The sequence below is a fragment of the Mauremys reevesii genome, unplaced genomic scaffold, assembly GCF_016161935.1.
Source record: "Mauremys reevesii isolate NIE-2019 unplaced genomic scaffold, ASM1616193v1 Contig104, whole genome shotgun sequence".
NCBI classification, from domain to species: Eukaryota; Metazoa; Chordata; order Testudines; family Geoemydidae; genus Mauremys; species Mauremys reevesii.
The window spans coordinates 152,776-173,900 of NW_024100721.1; the positions used below are offsets into that span (position 1 = coordinate 152,776).

The 21,125-nt window shown below is 50.8% G+C and overlaps 3 non-coding genes across 3 annotated transcripts; all 3 read right to left on the bottom strand.

Moving 5' to 3' along the window:
- Positions 1-1,457: 1,457 nt before the first annotated feature.
- TRNAE-UUC lies at positions 1,458-1,529 on the bottom strand. The gene has a single exon. It is a non-coding gene; the product is annotated as a tRNA-Glu (tRNA).
- A 655-nt stretch (positions 1,530-2,184) lies between these two features.
- TRNAK-CUU lies at positions 2,185-2,257 on the bottom strand. The gene has a single exon. It is a non-coding gene; the product is annotated as a tRNA-Lys (tRNA).
- Positions 2,258-16,214: 13,957 nt separating this feature from the next.
- TRNAE-CUC lies at positions 16,215-16,286 on the bottom strand. The gene has a single exon. It is a non-coding gene; the product is annotated as a tRNA-Glu (tRNA).
- Positions 16,287-21,125: the final 4,839 nt, after the last annotated feature.

The following is a 21,125-nucleotide window of genomic DNA, read 5'->3' on the forward strand; positions in this document are numbered from 1 at the left end:
CCAGAGGCGCTTGAGAAGCCAAAGGGGCCATGGGTGAGTTTGCGATGAGGTGAGTGTGAAGTGTGGAAGGGGGAGGGTGGCAAGAGGAGGTTTTGAGAGGAAAAAAGGTGCTGCTGAGCTGGTAGATGAGGGTAAGGTCCCAGGCGGGTGTTGTGTGAGGAGCTGTGTAGGCCCGAAAAGGCGTTGTGCTGGGCAAGGGCAGGTGAGGAGGGCCAGGGCTTTTCCCAGGGCTATTACTGCAGCCAAAGCCTTTGGGAAGCAGAAGAGGGCCATCTCGCTAGAGGGTTAAATTCACAACTCTTTCAACTCCCAGAGCCCTTCTACAGCACAGATGATTTGTATACACCTTCACCGTGAGCCAAATTGGCAGGTTTCCGGGAGCCCTGTGAGTCCGATGTTGTTTTAGTCTCCCTGCTGATTTATTAGGAGAATAAAAGATGGACACCAGAACTGAGGCAGACTACGGACACCGCATTCTGAGAAAACAATGGTGAACCTCCAACTCCAGCAGTGTGGGCCACATAGACAAGTAACCAGCACCCACAATCTTTACAAGCTTTTTCCAAAATAACTCATCTTTTGGAAAAATAGGTTGAGCCTTTTTGACAATCTGGCTAAAGATTTTAGTGCCTAACTGGGAGCCTAGTTCTTCTGCAAATCTGGCCCTAGCGGTGGGTGTGAGACCTTCTGAAAATTCTGGCCAATGTGTCTGGAAGCTCCAAGAAGCATCGCAACTTTGAGCATTTACTAGAACAGGATGAACAAAACCTTCCTTCCTTGACCTACAATCACCTTGATTCCAGGTTGAGGTTTCAAGAGAATTGATTTGATTCTTAGATGCACTGCGAAACAAACACCCTCCTGTAGACATTGGAAGGGGGAGGCTGAAATGGATCTGCCACTAAACCACGTTGCCTTTCATCAGTAGCCACCTGAGCAAGAGGGTAACCACTGGCCTAGAGGTGAAAGGCCCATAGCCCATGCTCAGAAGCCTTCAGCGGCTAGATCTTAGGAATGGAAAAGCTTAATGATCTTTCTCCGGGGTGTTACTTCCAAAGACTTGTATATAGCGCTGGGTGAAAGGTTTTTGGATGAATATTATATTTAGTGAAATATTTTGGTGGACCCAAAATGATTGTTTGGTTTGGTTTGGTTTCACCAAGAAAAGTGAAAAGAAAAGAAAAAGACCTTGGGTCAAAGTGCAATGTTGTTCTAATTTAGGTTAGGCTCGGTAAGAAGGAAAAACTAAATTGTTTGCACAAGTAAGTGTATTTGTGTAAAAGGGTGCAGAGGCTGGGCTTTAAGGGGCAGATAGCCATATTGTAGTAGTTGGAAGCTTTGCTTTCCCCATGGCCTCTAAAGAGTTTCTGAGCATTCTGAAGGAGGCCAGGAAGTTGCATTCTTCCGCTTGAACTCCAAGCGAGGAAGGCAAGGTAGACTTTTGTTGAAGAGAATAACTCCCTGACCGGGAATTGAACCCGGGCCGTGGCGGTGAAAGCGCCAAATCCTAACCACTAGACCACCAGGGAGATGACAGTTGGGGGGGTTGGGCATAACTTTCCAGGCCTACTTTCTGTCCAACTGAGGCCATTCGTTCATCTTCAAAGGAGGTTAACACAAGCTCTGAGCTCTTTGTTTCCTTACGGTTCCCTTCCTATTTTTAGCACTGATATGAAAAAGAAACAGAAAACATATTAAGACAATTTCCAGTATTGTTATACATTGAGGCCATGTCTTTTTTTTTAAAAAAAAAACAGTTTTGTTGCTATCTTGTTTTACTCTCCATGGGCTTACAGAAATGTATGAGGGATGAATAAGATGTGGTGGAATTGTCAGCCTTAAGCAATCTCCATCCCAATGAAGAGGGCTGGTGGAGGATTTGAGAAAGAAGCAGTTATCTCAACTACTGAGCGCTGGCGAAGATATAGAAATAAGTAGAGAAGCTCTAGATGGCTGCTCAGGGGGAGGGGGGCAATCAGCTTCTGAAAGGTTATTTTTTTCCCTCTCTTGCCTGGGCTAGAAGAGACTCAACTCTCTTAGGACCATGGAATTGTCAATGTGTCTTGTCTTCATGATGTACTAAAGGTCCGAGACCGCCTCAGCTGGTTGAGAGGACAAAGAGTGGATTCCGTTATGCTCTGAGACTCTAAGGGAGAGAGTGATGTCGAAGAGTGCAAGATGAAGCACCCAACGTGGGGCTTGAACCCACGACCCTGAGATTAAGAGTCTCATGTTCTACCGACTGAGCTAGTCGGGCTAGGCCTCAAGGGGTAGCAAAGGCACAGACAGTGCAAAAGAAGAGCGAAGGAAGTTTCTTTGCGTGCTGAGATTCGTTTCCTGACATTTGCCTTCTTTCCTGGTTCCTTCGCTCTCCAGCTAGCAAACAGGGCCCGTTCCAAGGCTAGTGAGATGCTGGTGTCTAGACCAGAGAAGTGGGAAAATCATCTAGCAGCTGCTCAGAGAAACCTGGGTGGGAGGGTGGAATTTAGGATTCTCCCAGCAGGAGGAGGTGCTGTTTCTCAGAAAAAGCTTCTCAGCGCCCAAAGAGGGGGCAGAGAAGACAGTTCCCCGCCGGCCGCCAGACACATCTTTTCGCAGGGAATCAGAACCCCCTGGGGTAAAACTCTTCCAAGGATGTGCAGCTCCAGGAATGTCAGAGAAGGGAAGGACTGTTTGCTTTAGGAGGTGGGTGCGGGAACCTGCAGGTCCTTAGGTCCCTCCAGCGTCCCATGAAAGCATTTGGGGGGAAGGGGCCGGGATAGACAAAGACAGGAAAGACGGGCTTGCGGCTCCTATGCAAACACCATGTTGCCAGCGGTCCAAGAGAAGCGGGTGGGGGTTCGAGCATTTTGGCTGCTTCCTGAGGGCACGGAACTCACAACCTGGCAATGCTCAGAGCCCCGTTCCTCGGGAGTTTTCTTTGTGTTGGTCTTGTGATGCTGAGGGAGGAAGCTGAAGCATCATTTGAGTTTGTTTCAGTGCCTTCGGTTGGGCTAAGGTTGTGACCCATTCATATATATAGTATGAACTATATACACTAACTATACTACAAACGAATAAAGTTAACTACAACTATATAAATCTGAACTATATATACAAGAATTAACGAGAGAAACTACGAGTAGCTAGGAAGTGGAGGTCAGCTAAGCCGCTCCACTGTTCCAACGACCGACACGGGCAGTAAGAAGGAACTGAGGCGGGTGGGTCAGCAGTGGTATATATCTGGCGCTATAGCGGCGCCACTCCAGGGGCACCCATCCGACCCACCGAGTGTTGCTTGGGTAAAATCTTCCGACGAACGTGCACACGGCGTGCGCACACCTAACTGGAATGCATATGAGCAATCACTCAAGAAGAACTCCTTCTTTCTTGTATATTGCAAAGAAACCTGGTGTTATTTTTCACCAAGGAAGCTGGTAGATGTTTGAACACAAAGTATTGCAGCTTGGGAACAATCCCCAGAAATGGCATCTTCCCCCTCCACCCCGGAGCTTCCTGCCTGAACGTAAAGAGTGCGCAGCGCGTCTCTCTCCCTTGCTGCTGCTGCTGCCGCCTAAGGGCTACAGCATAAGAGCAGTGCTAGCTGCTGTAGCACCTCAGGAGGGAGGGGACCCTGCCATTTTTGGCAGCCCTCCTCTCCCGCTACCTGGAGGAGACACGAAGGGGACTTCCGGCCAGGAGACGGACTTCACTCACCTTAGCAGCTGCTGGGGCTTCTGTGAGTGTTTGACCCTATGATTCCGCCCCCGCCCCAGCCCCAGCCCCGGCCCCCTGCGGGGGGAGGGGCCGCCCCCACCCCCAACCCCAGTGAAGTTATGGTGAGGGGCAGCAACATGGAAGGCCACCTGTGATGGCAACCCCCCCATCCAGTACCCATCATAGAGGAGGTGAGTGAGCTTTCTGGACCTGAGAGGGGCCCTACGAGCATGTGCAGTGACTGTGGTGCAGAGTGAGTGTGCTGTGGGGGCAGAGGGGCAGAGGAGGGGTCCCTCCCCTGGAGCTTGCTGCTGCCAGTGGTGGTGATGGGGAGTCCTCTCTGGCCCTAGCCCTGGGGCAGCCTGTCTGCACCCCAAGTTCCTCATCCTCAGCCCTGCCCCACCCCAAAGCCTGCACTCCCAGCACCGAGCACACTCCTGCACTGTGAACCTCTCATCCCCAGCCCCACCCCAGAACCCTCACCTGAGGGGAAAAACATGCAACTTAAATTTGGTGGTCAGTTTGGAGTATCATTTTGTTTAGCACGATACTTGACTATTTTACACCCCTTCAAAGTATGTAACTGGTCATATACAGGTGTTACGAAGTGGGAATGTGCTTAATGTTTTCTCTGAATACTGTCTGTGTGCCTCAGTTTCCCCAATGCATTTCTTAAGGCTCTAGATGGTGGGATAAGGGGGTGTGATTGTTGTAAAGCCCTAGAGGGCCAGTGTGATGGTGTCTGCACAGAGAATGGCCGAAACCCTGTCTCCAGGCAACTGATGGCCTGAGCCCCTCCCCTGCAAAGGTGCCAGCTGAAGGTGTTGGAGACAAAGAGATCAGGTGAGCAGAGAGGAGTGGGGGCTGGAGGGGGTTTGGGAGTCTGGAGCTGGCTGGGGACCAGGCGTGACGTGCAGACACGGGGGGTCTGGCTCACTGCCCCAGAATGGACCCGGCTGAGGGGTCCGGTTCACTGTACCTACAAGCTCTGTTTTACACCCTGTTCCTGTCATCGAATAAATCTCTGTGTTACTGGCTGGCTGAGAGTCACGTCTGACTGCAAAGTGGGGGGGCGGGACCCTCTGGCTTCCCCAGGACCCCACCTGGGCGGGCTCACTGTGGGAAGCGCACGGAGGGGCAGAGGATGCTGAATGCTCCAAGGAGAGACCCAGGAAGGTGAAGCCGTGTGAGCTTCTTGCCCAGAAAAAGTCTGCTCCGAGGGAGAGGAGGCTCCCCAAAGTCCTGCCTGGCTTGGTGGGGAGCAGCTCCAGAGCATCGCCCAGGGACTCCGTGACACCCGGTACCCACCACAGGGAAGGCGAGTGGGCTTTCTGGACCTGAGAGAGTCCCTAGGAGCATGTGCAGTGACTGTGGCGCAGAGTGAGTGTGCTGCGGGAGGTGGGGACGATGGGTCCCTCCTCTGGAGCTTGCGGCTGCCGGTAACAGGGAGGGGGGTCCTCTCTGGCCCTAGCCCTGGGGCAGCCTGTCTGCATCCCAAGTTCCTTATCCCCAGCCCTGCCCCACCCCAGTCCCTGCACCCCCAGCCCTGAGCACCCTCCTGCACTGTGAACCCCTCATCCCCAGCCCAACCCCAGAGCCCACACCTGAGGGGAAAAACATGCAACTTAAATTTGGTGGTCAGTTTGGAGTATCATTTTGTTTAGCACAATACTTGACTATTTTACACCCCTTTAAAGTGTATAACTAGTTGTATACAGGTGTTACAAAGTGGGGCTGTTCTTAATGTTTTCTCTGAATACAGTGTGGGTGCCTCAGTTTCCCCTGTGCATTTCTCAAGGATCTAGATGGTGGGATAAGGGGGTGTGATTGTTGTAGAGCCCTAGAGTGCTAGTGTGATGCCGTCTGCACAGAGAATGGCTGAAACCCTGTCTCCTGGATACTGATGGCCTGGGCCGCTCTCCTGCAAGGTGCCAACTGAAGGTGTTGGAGAACAGAGAGATCGGGTGGCCTCCTAATGCCTGGAAAAGAGACAAAGGCCAGAGGAGGGAGTGTCAGTGCCTGTGCAGACTTCCGGGAAGCGCACGGTGTGGAAGGGGATGCTGGGATGCTTTGGAACAACTCCATACAAAGCCAGTCAGGACTCTGGGGGAGCTTTCTCTATTGGAGCAGACTGTCTCCAGGGCAGGAAGCTTACACCTTCCTGGGTCTGACCTTGAAGCATTCAGCCCTTCCACACTGTGCGCCTTACGCAGCCAGTCTGCCCAGGCAGGTCCTGGGGCAACCAGAGGTCCCTGCACCTCCAACTCCACAGTCAGACGTGACTCTCAGCCAGACAGTAAAACAGAAGGTTTATTAGATGACGGGAACACAGTTTAAACAGAGCTTGTTGGTACAGAAAACAGGACCCCTCAGTCAGGCCCATCTTGTGGGGTGGGGAGCCCAGAGCCAAGTTCTGAGTCTCTCCCCATTTCCCCAGCCAGCTCCAAACTGACACTCCCTCCTCTGGCCTCTGTGTCTCTTCTGGACAAGGAGGCCACCTGATCTCTTTGTCCCCAACACCTTCAGTTGGCATCTTGCAGGGGAAACTGAGGCACCCACACAGTATTCAGAGAAAACATTAAGAACATTCCCACTTTGTCACAACAGGTGCAACAAAATATAATACCATATATTGAAGTAGGCAAGTGCCGCTTCTGACTTTCCACTTTTAATTGACCCTTGTAATCTTGTGGCACTGACGCGTTGTAGCTTCATTTTATATCGGCTTACAGGGCGGGAGCGGGGGGGCACCACCATTTTGGGACCCACCAAAAATTATACAAACCTGTCGCCTATGGGCGGGCATGGGGGTTTCTGGCAGGCGAGGGAGAAGGTGAAAGGAGGCGAGTGGTGGTGGGGGACTGACTAGGAGGGACGCAGCAAGCCAGCGGGGGGCTAGGGGGTGAAGAGGGGTGTGATGGTGGGGCCCAGCAGGGAGGGGGCAGGTCCTATTTTACTGCTGTGATCTGGTCACCCCATGTGCAGTTTCTTCCTGCCCCCACCGAACCTTGTTTCGATGGGGCGGAGCTGGGGAAGGAGGGTTTGTTTCCACGGGGCCGGGCGTCGCTGGGGGGGGAAGAAGGGGGCAATTTTATATTAATAAGGAAATGTTTTATAAATTTTAATAAAATAAACATTAGTGAAGAAAATCAGTTGTACAACTATCAAAACAAATTATTTTCCTGATATGAAAGTGCAAATCAGCTAATTAATATATGATGCAATGTATGTAATAGATAATTTTGTTATTATTTATATAGTCATGGAAAGTAAATAATACATGGAAGAAACGAAAGGGTTTTTTTTAAGTGTTTTTTTGTTTTAGTCGTCCCTGCTGGGGCCCCATCGAAACTGTTCGAATTGGGCCCCGCACTTCCTGAAGCCGCCCTGACAATGAGGCTAATCATCTAGTGGAACAAGCTCCGCAAGGGACGTGGTTAATTCCCCATCACTGCTCTGTGTAAATGAAGACCGCAGCTCTTGCTGCAAGACACCTGGTGTGTGGGTGTCCCTGTTCCCCCTTCAGAACCTCTGGTACATGGTGCTTCCCTCCTCCCAGTTCAAGATCCCCATCATGTGGATGCTCCCATCCAGGATCTCTGGTGGGTGTCTCTGTCCCCCACCCCATGAACTAGCTCCAGTGTGTGGTTTCCCCTGCCTGCCCCCATCCGGGATCTGTGGGTGTCTCTGTTCCCCTTTTCAAGATCCGTGTTGCAGGGGGGCATCCCTCCCCCCAAGTCAGACTCCCCATCGTGTCGGTGCTCCCATCCCCCCTTCCAGGCTCTGCGGGGTGTGTGTGTGTGTCTAAAAAGAGACTGTGTCTCACTGTCTTGCCCAGGCTACACTGCAGGGGCTATTCACAGGTGCGATCCCACTACTGATCAGCACAGGAGATTTGACCTGCTCTGTTTCCAACCTGGGCCGGTTCACCCCTCCTTAGGCAACCTGGAGACCCCAAACTCCCCTGGGATCACCATATTGATGCTGAACTTAGTGCGGACACCCAATCAGCACAGCCCCCTGCAGCCCAGAACTCCTGAGCTCAAGCGATCCGCCAGCCTCAGCCTCCCCAGGAGCTGGGATCACAGGCACCAGCCACAGAGCCCGGCTGGTTTTTCAGCCTCGCAGCTGGAGCTTTAAACTCTGCTTGTGAGCTCTGTGCCTGGGCCAGATGGGGACAGCCTGGAACTGGGAAATGCTTCTGCTCCCCCCGCCCCCGTCTCATGTCGAGCTGCAGGCGCCGCTGTCCTGCTAGGTAAGATCCCGGATGTTTCGGTGCCCCCTTTCCCCGCCCAGGTGTCCGGGTACCTCTGCCCCCCCTACAGAATCCTGGATGTGTGGGTGTCCGTCCCTCTGCAGAGGATCCCGGAGTGTGGATGCCCTTGTCCCCCCCTACAACATCCTGGGTGTGTGGGTGCCACTCTCCCACCCGTAGATCTCTGGTGGGTGGGTCCCCAGGGTGTGAGTGCTCCCATCCCCCGATACAGGCTGGGGGGGTTATAACTGGCTCTCTCTGTCCTGCCCAGGCGGTGCTACAGCAGCTGTTCATAGGGGCAGCAGCCCCACTGTCACCCTGCAGCTTTAACCTGCTCCAGGGGTGACCTGCTTCACCCTCCTGTGGGAGCCCGGGGACCCCGAACTGCCCAGAATCACCTGATTGATGCCGAGCTTAGCACAGACACCGGCTCAACATGGCAGGGTGCAGCCCTGAGCCCTGACAATCAGCTTCCCTCCGCCTTCTGCTGCACAGCGAGGATCCGACACGAGAGGCTTTGTGCCCAGTTTGTTCAGGAGCATCCCAGGCTCCAGCTGTAAACTCTGCTGGTCAGTTCTAACCTTTGGCCACACGGGGGCGGCACTAACGGTCCCATCTAAACGCTGTTTGCGTTCGGCCCTTCAGCTCGCAGATTGTAACCCGCGGGCAGATCTCTGAGCGCAGCCAAATCCCTCCCCAAACTGAACATTGAAGCAGCAGCTCCCGTTGGAAAGATCAGGATTTTTGCCTTTAAAAACAAGGGAAATGTCTGCAGCGAGAGACTGAAGAAGCTCAATTGATTTCATTGACTCCATGAATGTTCCTCTGTGTCCCCCTAAGAGTTATGCCCCACATTTTGGGGACCACTGAACCCTACTCGTTAATCAGGGGCTAGTGATGCCAAAGCCCAGGGGAAGGGACAACAAGTGCAGGGCCCCCAGCACTGGAGCCATGTGAAGGGGCTGCAGGAGAGGAGCAATGGGTGGTGGCCCAGGGAATTAAGGGCAAAGGGGGCACAGGAGGGGCAGGAGTTAGGGGTGAAGGAGGTGCAAGGGGTGGGAGTGCAGGAGCTAGCGGTTAAGGGGGAGTGGGGATCGTCCAGGGGCAATGGGGAAGTGCCAAAGTACAAGCTTTGCCCAGGGCACCATTTCCCCTAATGCTGGTCTGAGCAAACAATTGGAAATGACCCTTCAGTGAGACCAGAACCATAGTGTAGAAAAGCCCCTTTGTTAAGTGGTGGTGGCTGAGGGCTTAGGGAGATGGGTTAGAAAACAACAGCCACTTGTCTGTGGAGATTTGATTCTTGCCTGCTAGGCCAAGCTGGGGTGTGGTGTCTCCATGGCTGTACTTCCAGTGTCTGATCTGCCACAGGGAGCCAAGTCTAGACATACTCAGAGGCTCTATGCCAGGGTTCCTCAAACTTCCTTTCACTACAACCCCTTTTTGCCAAAAAAAAAACCCAAAAAACTTACTACATGACCCTAGAAAGACGCACCAAGCCCCTCTACACTGAGCACAGGCAGAGGAGACAAAGCCTGAGCCCTGCCCCAGTTGGGGGAGGGCAAAACCAGAGCTTGAGGGATTCAGCCCTGGGTGGTGGGGCTCAGACTTTTGGTTTCAGCCCCAGGCACCAACAAGTCTAATGCCAGCCCTGGCGACCCCATTAAAACAGGGTTATGACTCACTTTGGGGTCTTGCCCCACAGTTTGAGAACCACTGCTCTATGCTGGTGGGAGAGAGTTTTCATGTGGGTGCAGTTAATCCACTTCCCAAGAGGTGGCAGCTATGTCAGTGGGAGAAGCTATATCGGTGGGTGTGCAAGCTGTGGTGTTTACCACATTTAAGAAGTTTAATCAAACCCCATTTTGAAAACCACCTGTGGTCTGGGAATGGCTCGATGAATCAGGGTTTGTCCTTCAAAGTCCTGGACAGATTCAAAGTCCTGGACATCACGATTCCATACTCCTGTTGTCATTGGGGATATTGCTCAGTGTTAGAGTGCTTAACTGCAGTTCAAATAGTCCTTAGTTCAAACCCCCGTGTTCTCTTATAACCTTCCTTCTTTTTTTTTAAAAAGTTAAACATTTTCATTTCCATTCTCCATTCTGTTCAGGGGCTCCTCTATAAAGGAGTGCTTGATAACAATGTAAACACTCAACATTTTGCTGTCCAAATGCACAAAAACCTAGCAAAGCTGTCCATCAGCTGAAATCAGATCCAATCTTCTAAGTGTCTAGTTTATGTTTTCATCAGTTAAACAAAGGTATCATACGAATGTACATTTGCAGATCCCTCTTCTCCAGGAGCTGTGTTGTGCAGAAGAAGAAGACCCACATCCAGCTGCAGTTCAGGAGTCTGATGACCAAAGAGCCAAAAAGTGTTCTCAGGGCTGGAGAAAAATGCCGTCTAGTGAGCTATTGAATGAGCTCAACCTGTTTAGCTTATCAAAAGAAGATTGAAAGGTGACTTCATTGAAGTGTTGAAGGGCCTTAATGGAGACAAAAGATTGGGTATTAAAGGGCTTTTTAATTGAGGAGAGAAAGGCATAACAAGAGCTTGTGGCTGGAAGGTGAAAAGAAACAAATTCATATTAGAAATAAGACATAAATATTCAACAGCAAGGATGATTCACCACAGGAACAAGCTACCAAGGAAAGTAGTGGATTCTCCATCTCCTGATGTCATTTAATGAAGACTAGATGCCTTTCTGGAATGTGTTTGCCCCAAAAGTAGCTCTGGTGTCATACAGGAGGCCTGTGATATGCAGGGGGTCAGATTAGATGCTCTAATGGTCTCTTCTGGCCATATAGTCAACTAATTTCTGAAAAACTGAGTGTAGCATTGGGAGCAGCGTCTGATGTTTTCCTGTCTAGCCAGCTTGCTTCCTAGAATGAACACTCCTTGAGTGGGGTGATCCACAGGGAGTAGCTCAAACCTTCAAAGTGCCTGGGCAGGGGCAGGACATTAGCACAGCAAGGGAGGGGTGTGGCAGTGACATCACAAAGGCTTTTTGCAGGACCTCAGGCTATTGGTCAAAGGTGGTGGGGAGGTGGTGACCTCACAGAGAGATGCTGACATCAGCCAGGCAGGACAGGGGTGAGGGGCCAGGGAAACCTCAGAGACCCCTGTGGCTTTGCTTCAGCAAGTCTCCTTCTCCAGGTCTCTCTTTGAGGACTGAGAGAGTATTCGGGTTCATGGACGTGAGTGCCAGGAGGAAGCTTTTTCGAGTTTTCTCCTTCCCTTTTCCTGATTTTAGTAGAAAACAGCCGTCCCTGTTTAGAAGGTTGAAGCCTCCTCGAGGTTTGAAACCTGTTCAGTCTGATCCATCTGGTGACAGTTGAATTCTAGGCATGGAAAACACGAACTTAAGGAGGCAGAATTTTATTCCGCACCTGGGATTTTGTCCCTTAGAATCACTGGGGTCATTAGGGTTTGTCCTTTCTGTTTCACCTTTTCCTCCATCCATCCATCCCTCCCTCCTTTCTCTTTGTCTCTTGCTTCTTTTGTCCTTTCTCCTGTTCCCCTCCCAACACCAGGAGGGGTGTGCGTATGTGTCTCAGGGGAGTGCTCGGCAGCTCCCACTGTGGGAGGTCCACCCGAAAATGTGGGGCTGAAATAGTGCTCAGGCAGTGATCCCCACCGGTGACCTGGGCCATCCTTTGGGTGAGAACCCTCAGCCTGCCGTCCTCAGTCTCTAACCTGATTGGCTGAGCAGGGGGTTATTGACAGGGAGGAGACTCAGGTCCTTGTTGTTCTCTTTGAAGCCCAAGGAAATAAGTCAGAACCAGTCATATGTTCGATGAATTTTGCTGCTCTTCTGCATTAATGGTCTCTGAGTAGTTCATGATTCTCTCTAACATTGCAGTTCTCCTCAAATACTTGCTGAATATTTATTGTGCACTGTTGTTGGTCTGGAGCTCATCCGAGAGAACTTTATTCAGGTCATTCAGTGTTTGAAATTCACGATCTGATGGTTAGTTTCAAAATCAGGGCTCTTGGGTCCTATTCCCAACTCTGCCACTGACTGACTGTGTGACCTAAGACAAGTCAATTCTCCTTTCTCAGCCTTAGCTTCTTCCTCTTTCAAGTAGGGATAATAATAATCCGCTCCTACCTACCTCACGTACAGTGTGGGGATGGGTGGGGATCCATTGGAGAGTGTCACTAGGAGTAGTGCATAATATGCGGTGTCCTATCACGTTTACTCACAGCAGATAATACTCACATAATAGAATAGCTGAAATAGTCTATTTGATTTGTATTTTTTATTTTGAAATTGTTAAGAGCAGCAATTACTTAGCTCAGACTGAAGCATCTTATCTAATGTTTGAGATCTAAGTGTCTCCTCTTTGTGTGCGACGAGACAGTTTAACACACTGTGACAAACAGGAGATGCTTTTGTTTTGCAACAAAATATTTTTGCAAAGAACTTTCATCCCACTTGTTTTGATTTCGAGAAACAAACTGGTTTAGTCTGAAGGGGATTTTCTGACAGAAATGGTTTCAATGAAATTTCCCCACCATCTCGATTCCTGGGCTCTATCCTTTTCTCTGGGTTTTTTTTTTGTCCATTAGAACAGGAGTCAGGACTGTTGGCTTCTCTTTCTGGCTCTGTCACCACCTTGCTGTGTAGGCCCTTGGAAAGGTCACTTCCCTTCTTTGTACTTCAGGCTTCTCCCCATCTGTCCAATGAGAACAGGGACAGTTCTCGAACTCTGGGCAGTCATTTTCGGCGGGGCCCCAGCAGGGATAACTAAAAATTTATAAGACTTTCATTCCTTAGGAACCGGTTCCCTATAAAAAGTTCTGATTTAAGGGATGTGCCACAGTATGTATTTTTTGTACCAATAGTGTTACCATGCGTCTGTATTTTCCCAGGAGGAATTTTTAAATTTTTTAATTTTAAAAATTCCTCCCAGACAGTGATTTAAGAACCAAAAAGCCTGACATGTCCAGGAAAATACAGATGTATGTTAACCCTACCTAAAGTTCTTTTTTAAAAAGATGGGCCTGAACCAGAAATGAGCTCCGTTTCACATGTGTGGGTCCCTGCCACTCCCTGGGGGTGTGCTAGGGTGACCAGATGTCCCGATTTTATAGGGACAGTCCCAATTTTCGGGTCTTTTTCTTATATAGGATCCTATTACCCCCCACCCCCATCCCGATTTTTCACACTTGCTGTCTGGTCACCCTACGGTGTGCACATGTGTGGGTCCCAGCTGCTCCCTGCCCCCACCTCACTGAAGCAGGTGTGCAGGGTTACTGCCCTGGGAACTGCAGGGCACCAGTGGACATGGGGCTGGCTGGAGGCAGGGCAGGGGGTGCAGCAGGGGTTGGCTGGAGACAGGGCGGGGGGTGCGGGGCTGGCTGCAGGCAGGGCAGGGGGTGCGGGGCCGGTGGTGTAGGGCTGGTGTGGGCAGGGGGGTGTGGGGAGCTGGCTGGCTTCAGGCAGAGCCGCAGGGGGTACGACAGGGGTTGGCTGGAGACAGGGCACGGGGTGCAGGGCTGGCTGCAGGGGGTGCGGGGCTGGTTCAGGCAGGGTGTGCAGCAGGGGCTGGCTGTGAGCAGGAGGTGCAGGGCTGGCTGGAGACGGGCTGGCTGCAGGCAAGGCAGGGGGTGCGGGGCTGGTTGGAGATGGGCTGGCTGTGGCCAGGAGGTGTGGGGCTGGCTGTGGGCAGGGGCTGGTGCAGGCAGGGCAGGGGGTGCGGGGCTGGTTGGAGATGGGCTGGCTGTGGCCAGGGGGTGGGGCGGGGTGGGGCCAGGGGCTGGTGCAGGCAGGGCAGGGGGTGCAGGGCTGGCGGGAGGCCGGGGCTGGCTGCGGGCAGGGCAGGGGTGTGGGGCTGGCTGGAGATGGGCTGACTGTGGGCAGGGGGTGTGGGGATGGCTGGAGGCAGGGGCTGGTGCAAGCAGGGCAGGGGGTGTGGGGCTGGCTGGAGGCAGGGGCTGGTGCAGGCAGGGCAGGGGCTGAGGGGCAGGCTGCAGGCAGGGGGTGCGGGTACAGAGGGTACAGCCCACCCTGTACGGTAAGTGCCCCCTCCTCCCTCCCTCAGCACCGGGGTAGCAGCAGCAGCCGGGGCTTGGGGGCTATTGAACTGGCCCGGGCGTCCCCTGCTTCCACTGCCCCGGCCCTGTAACTAGCTGAGGGAGCCCGGGGGAAGCGGGGGGGCTCTGGGGGCTATTTAAAGGGCCGGGGTGGTAGAAGCAATGGGAACCCAGGACAGTAAAAAGAGCCCCCCGCCCCCCGCAGCCCGACCCCAGCCCCATACCAGCCCCTGCTGGAAGCCCCAGGCCCTTTAAATTGCCCCCTGAGGAAGCCGGGCCACCCTGGTACAGCACCAGCTCTTGCCAGTACGCAGTACCAGGGCTTGGGCACGGGGCCCTCTTAGGGGTGGGGCCCGATTCAGGGGAATCAGGAGAATCGGCCTAAAGCTGGCCCTGTGTGGGGGTGGGGTGGGGTGGGGCAGGACTTGGTCCCATTCTGGGCACCACCAAAAATTATACAAACCTGCCGCCCCTGTCCAGCCCAACCTTCTGCTGATGCACCTCAGCCCACACCCGTGCAGGGTTTGAAGCTTCCATTGCTTAAACTCCAGGACACTGAGGGATTTCAGCTCCCCTTTGCCCACAGGGAGCTTTCACCCCACTCCCAGCCAGGTTCTTGTCCATGGGATCACTGTAGGGGGGCTGGGTCCCGCTGGGGGGGTCTTTTCTCTCTCTACGACAGGCCAGGGTGCAATAACTGGGGCATCTGAGCACCCAGGACCTTCTGTGGGGCTGCCATTCCCCTTCCCCTTCTGTGGTCTCATCAGTCATTGACTCCAGCCTTTTTTCTATCCATCGTCAGCACCATCCCAAGCCAGCTGCACTCGCCTTAAAAAGACAGTGTCCCCTGTTGGGTGTGAATCACTGACCTCTCTCCTCCCTGAGCACTGACTGCCCCTCTGTTTCCTTGCCTCTCAGTCTGTGCAGATGGGACCTTTCCCTACAGTGCTGGAGGATTCGCCCTTCTCATCTACCCTTGTCCCAAGCAGCACAGCGGGTGGGAATCTTACATGTACCGAGGTGACTTAGGAGCAGAAACCGCCCCAGACCTTCCATGCAATTGGCACTTGCCCCTCACTGAGCAGGGTTGAAACTCCTGCAGGGAGACTGCTGGGCCACATCCCCTCTGGGCATGAGCAAAGCAGCAGGGTGAAAAAAAGCCTGGAGATTGAACCCAGGGCCTCATACATGCAAAGCATGTGCTCTACCACTGATCTACATCCACAATTAGCCTTTGTTTGCTATGGGTTACACCAGGGGTAGGTAACCTATGGCACGTGTGCGGAAGGTGGCACACGAGCTGATTTTCAGTGGCACTCACACTGCCCAGGTCCTGGCCACCAGTCTTGGGGGCTCTGCATTTTAATTTAATTTTAAATGAAGCTTCTTAAACATTTTAAAAAACCTTATTTACTTTACATACAACAATAGTTGGTTATATATTATAGACTTATAGAAAGAGACCTTCTAAAAACATTAAAATGTATCACTGGCATGCGGAACCTTGAATTAGAGTGAATAAATGAAGACTCGGCACAGCACTTCTGAAAGGTTGCTGACCCCTGGGTTACACTCAGAGCCCTCTTGTTTCCAGAGCATCCAGTGGCCTAAGAGCAGCCTGGGGGACACATTCCCTGCTCTGAGGGCCAAACCTGCTGTCCTGGAGATTGCTGGTTCTTAGGGGTCACTTTGCAGCAGGGCCAGATTCGATGTGTGGGGCAGAGAGAGTGGGTGCCCTGGACTCAGGGTGCAGAGATGCACTCAGCCCTCTCCCCTGCATTGGGTGGGGGTGCTGCCACCCCCTGCTGGAAGGTAATGGGAGGGGAGGGGCACTGTGAGTCGCTCAACACCTGACCCTGGTGTCAGCAGTGGTGTGGGAAGCTCCAGGTGTTTCTAGGATCTGCTATTGCCACCTGTCTGTGAAGTCCAGCTTTCCCCAGCACATTCACTGCAGTGCAATTGGGTCACTGTTTCCATGGCTGAACAGCAAAGAATCACTCCCAGTTTCCCTTCTAGCTGCAGCAGGATTAGCCTGTGTTGGTGGATCTAGTTGTAGATTGTTATTCATTCCCCACCTTGACAATTCACACAGTCCCTTTCCCATGCAGATTCCCAGCGCCTCAGTGATCCTGGTAGCAGGGGTTGGGTCCTGGAAAATAACATGGATTTGTTTACATTGCAAGTGAAGAATAATTGAAGTTTTTCTGGTTTAAAATCACTTTTCCCTGACTGGGAATTGAACCCAGGCCTTGGCAGTGAGAGTGCCAAATCCTAACCACTAGACCACAAGGGAGATTTTCTTCTCATTTTTACTACACTTTCTTAGGCTACTTTCTAGCCACTTTCTGAAACTGTTCCACTGTCCACTCCCTGAGGGGCTAAGAGCAGAGAACCCCTGTGCTCAGGGTCACAACCTCAGCCCAACCCAAGTCACTGAAACAAACTCAAATCATGCTTTCTCCAGCAGGATCACAGAGCCACACAAAAAAACCCCATGAGGAGCAATCCTCCTCTGCCTTCATTTACCCCATCGCAACACTCTCAGCAGCCCGCTCTTGCGGGAAGGACACTGAGCTGATAGGAGCTCTGGCATAGAGACCAAGGGAGGGGTGTTGCTCCCCCTGGGTGTGAGCTGATCACATTCTGACTCCATATAACGGCGCTCTGAGCTTTGCCATCTTGTGAGTTCTGAGTGCTGAGCCCCCCGGACCCTTCTGCTGGGAGCATGGGGATTGCACAACAGTTGCAAGCCCTTTTCCCGTCTCCTTGTCCTCCTCGGCTTCCCCAGACCTTCCCCACAAATGGTTCTATCAGGCGCTGGAGGGATCTAAGCACCTGCAGGTTTCCCGAACCCACCTCTTAAGGCAAACAGTGATTCCCTTCTCTGACACTCCTGGGCCTGGGCTTCTTTTGAGTTTTTCCCTAGGGGGCCTGACTCCCTGTGAAAATGTGAGTGTGGCATGTGGGGAACTCAGACTCTCCCCCACTAGATGAGTCCAACAGCACCTCCCCTTGGTGGGAGATTCCTAAATTCCACCCTCCCACCCTGGTTACTCTGACCAGCTGATGGCGGCAGCATGCTAAATCAACCCCAGCTCTCTGGGCTAGAAAGCAGCATCTAACCAGCCTTGTGACAGCTCCGGTTTGCTCGCTGGAGACATAATGACCCAGGAAAGAAGGCAAATGTCAGACAGGGAACCTCAGCTCACAAATAAACACCCTCAGGCTCCTTCTACACTGCGACTGGGCAGTTGACTGACTTTAAATCTAGTCAACTAGATCTAGCTCAGTTGGTAGAGTGTGATGCTCTTAATCCCACCATCATCAATCCAAGCCCCATGGTGGGTGGTAGCAACAGCCCTTAGGTGTCACTCTTCTGCTAATAGTCACAGTCCAAAATGAAACAAAATCTCCATGCTCTTTGGCAGGTCATGTTTCCTCCTCTCTCTGAGCTTCAGTAAAACATGAAGAGAGACCAAACTGACATTTGCATCCTCTGTTAAGAGAGGATTTTCTCCTCTTCCATTCTACCCCAGGCAAGAAGAGGGGATAATAACTATTTAACAGATGATTGCAGAGAGAAAAGTTTGGTCTTTATAAATAGGACGATGATCAATTGGTCTCCATTTCCACTGACGGTAGGACAAGAAGTAATGGGCTTAATCTGCAGCCAGGGAGATTCACGTTAGATGTTGGGAACAGCTTTCTAACTCTGAGTGTAGTTAATCTCTGGAATAGGCTCCCAAGGGTGTCTGTAGAGTCTCTGTCCTCGGAGGTTTTTAAGTACAGGTTGAACAAACCTCTGTCAAGGATACTCTCCATATACTTGGTCCCACAGACAACCTGCTCTGGCTCTGGTTCCCTCCTGCTCCCTGCCTGGGCCGGCTGCTGTGGGCACTTGACCCCACATGGCCCTGACGTATCGTCTCTGCTTGGCCCTGCCTCAGCAGCGAGGGCTGGATTTCATGACCTCTCCAGGGCCCTTGCAGCCGTACAGCTCTGTAATTCGATGCCATCGCAATATAATATAAACAACAACAAAAGTGGAAACACCCCAATCTAACATCTAACAATTCAGCGTGAACTGACATTCCACAGCACAAAGTGACAACATGTAGGAGTGCAAAGCCCGACAGTTCAGCACCATGCAAATGAACGCCCCATGGGGCAAAATGACACACTGCAAAAGAGCTCAGCTCAAACCAATGCAACACAAGGCGGTGCAAAAACCATACAACACGAAACAATGCGTCAGAGTGCAAAGTGACACTGTGCAAAACAGCTCAGAGCGGGACAACGACACAGCACAAACCCACACAACAGAATCATATAGAAAGGTAGGGAAGAGAGGGACCCCGAGAGTCAGGGCCAAGTCTCCCTAGGCCACCCTGACAGGTGTTTGAAGAACAGGGAAACAAAGGGCACCAGGAACGTATGTTTTTTGGATGAGCCAAGAAAAGGGAGTAGCATTGTCCCCCTCTGGTAGCCCTTGTTCAGTTCCAGGTCAGAAAGCAAAACTCTTCTGCAAGAATATTCAAAATATATTGTGTTTCACTTTACTTCATAAGTACAGTTGTGTGGCTGTCAGAGTCTACCCTCACTTGAAACTGGGGGGTTTCAAGGTGAGGACCCGCATGTCTTCCCCCACCCCAAAATCTTAGGGTAGGTCTCCCTTTTGCTGCCACCACCTCGGTCAATTACATGGGCTGGGACACCCCTGTTTTCTCCCTGTCTCCCTCAGAAGACACTCCCTGGGGAACACAGATCAACTCACAGAGGAGGAACCTCCCCCCTCCCCTCTCTGCCCGGAGATAAGCTGTCTCACCACCGAGAATGTCTTAGCCCCTCCCCCTATATCCACAGTAGAAGGGATTTAATCAAATCTTTAGAGAAAGAATTTATTAAAAGAAAAACAAGAAAATACAGAATCTCTATGAGTCCAAGCTGGACACTCATAGGGTATAACCTTGCTAAGTTCTGGAGAGAATCCTCTCTCTTCTCAGTACAACCAGTACAGGCAGAATTAAGAATAATCAATAACAAACACACAGAATTGCAAACATAGGATTATTAGATAATGACACAAAGTATCTTTCTAATACTCACTATCTTGACTAGAAGAAATTAGTTCAGAAAGGTAGAAACTTGTAGACTTGATTAAAACATCTGGACTCTTGTAACTCCAAACGGCTAAAGACAAAACACACACAAACAGAGGGAAAAGTTCCTCCTAGGAATTTCAAATTCTCTTCCCTGATTGGTCCTCAGGTCAGGTGCCCATCAGGTACTATGTTTTAACCCTTTACTAACTATTCATGACAGTGGCAATTAAATGATGACCCTAAAGTTTCATAAAAGTGTGGGAAATATGGACATATCTGAGAAAATGGCTTGGAATGAAGGAAGACAAAAAATTGATCGGTCGAGAGAACAGGCCCTGTTTCCCCCTGGTTTGGAGCTTCTCTCACAACTACTGGAATAGCAAAGCTAAGCAAATGGGGTTCTATTATTGCAAGGGAGATTGAAGTGAGGCCATTTTCTCCCGATAGAATTAAATGGTAATGTCAGGAGTGGGATGTGAAACCACATCTCTATGCAGAGACCAGAACACCCAAGGGATTGGGAAAAAAAGAGTCTTATAACTAGCACTTTAGACCAGTCCACCATCCTGATACTACAAAGAATGTGCCTTATCAACCCTAGTTTTCATTAATAGTTGATGAACTCTTTAGGGCGGTCGAGACGGCACATCTCTTTCAACTCCTAGAGACCTTCTACAGCACAGCTGATTTTTAGACACACTCACCCAGACCTAAAGTTACACATTTCCTGGAGCTCCATGAGTTCTGTGGTGTTGGAATCTCCCTGCTCGCATTTTAAGTGAACAAAAGATGGGTGCTGGCATTCTGAGAAAGTAATGGTGAACCTCAAAATCCTGCCCTGTGGGCCAGACAGTTAAGCAACCAGCACCCACAACCTCTATCATGATAGCATCCTGTCTGGGAACAACTCACTTACCAACAGCTGGGGTGTGAAATCCTCATTTCTTTGTTGTTCTATCACTGTAGTCCCCACTTTCCTATTGCTTGTCTGTATAATCTCTGTCTGGTGCTGTGATTCTTTCTGTCTGTTGTATAATTAATTTGTTGAGTGTAAACCAATTAAGGTGGTAGGGTATAATTGGTTAGATAATCATTTTATAATATGTTAGGATTGGTAAGTTACATTTCAGTAAAATGATTGGTTAAGGCATAGCTAAGCAGAACTCCAGTTTTACTATATAGTCTGCAGTCAATCAGGAAGTAAGGGGGGGAATGGGGGTAGAGGAATTAGAATTATGTTTTGCTAAGGGGGGGAATAGGAACAGCGAAGGGGAACAGGGACACAGGCAAGGCTCTGTGGTGTCAGATCTTGGAAGGGGGACACTGAGGAAGGAAATTGGAATCATTGCTTGCTGGAAGTTTACCCCAATAAACACTGAATTGTTTGCACCTTTGAGCTTCGTGCATTGCTGCTCTCTGGTCACGCGAGAAGGACCAGGAAATGGGAGGGTGATGGGATAAACCCTCTAACAAGTACGTCTTTCAGGGTGTGAAAAACCCCAGAACCAGTATAATTAAGCTGACCTAAGCCATGGTTAGATAGTGCTAAATGAAAGGAAAGATTGTTCTGTGAATGTAGCTATTACAGGAATGGAAAACCCCTCCCCTCACTGTAGCAACTGTCTTCTCCACAGTGCTATAGCAGCATTTTAAGTGTAGACAGCCTCAGAGCAAAACCAGATTTGGCTCTGTGGATGCTCAGGCACTAAGACAACAGTAATTACAATATACTAATACATCTGTAGCTGGCAGGATTTGAACCTGTGTGGAGAGAACCCAGTCAATTTCTAGTCCATTGCATTAACCGGGGGTAGTTGATTATTTTATCAAGAGCCAAATTTCTTGGTCAATCTCTAGACACCAGAGAAAATAATAATAAGTATATAGAAAGATTTTGCAGTCACTATGGGCATAACCATGACGATTGTTCTGTGTTTCACTCTATATATTTGGCACCACTGCCTTTCCCTTTAGTCTTGTAGTTTACCAAGGGTAAAACTAAATATCTCTTCAGATACCAGGGAGTGTTT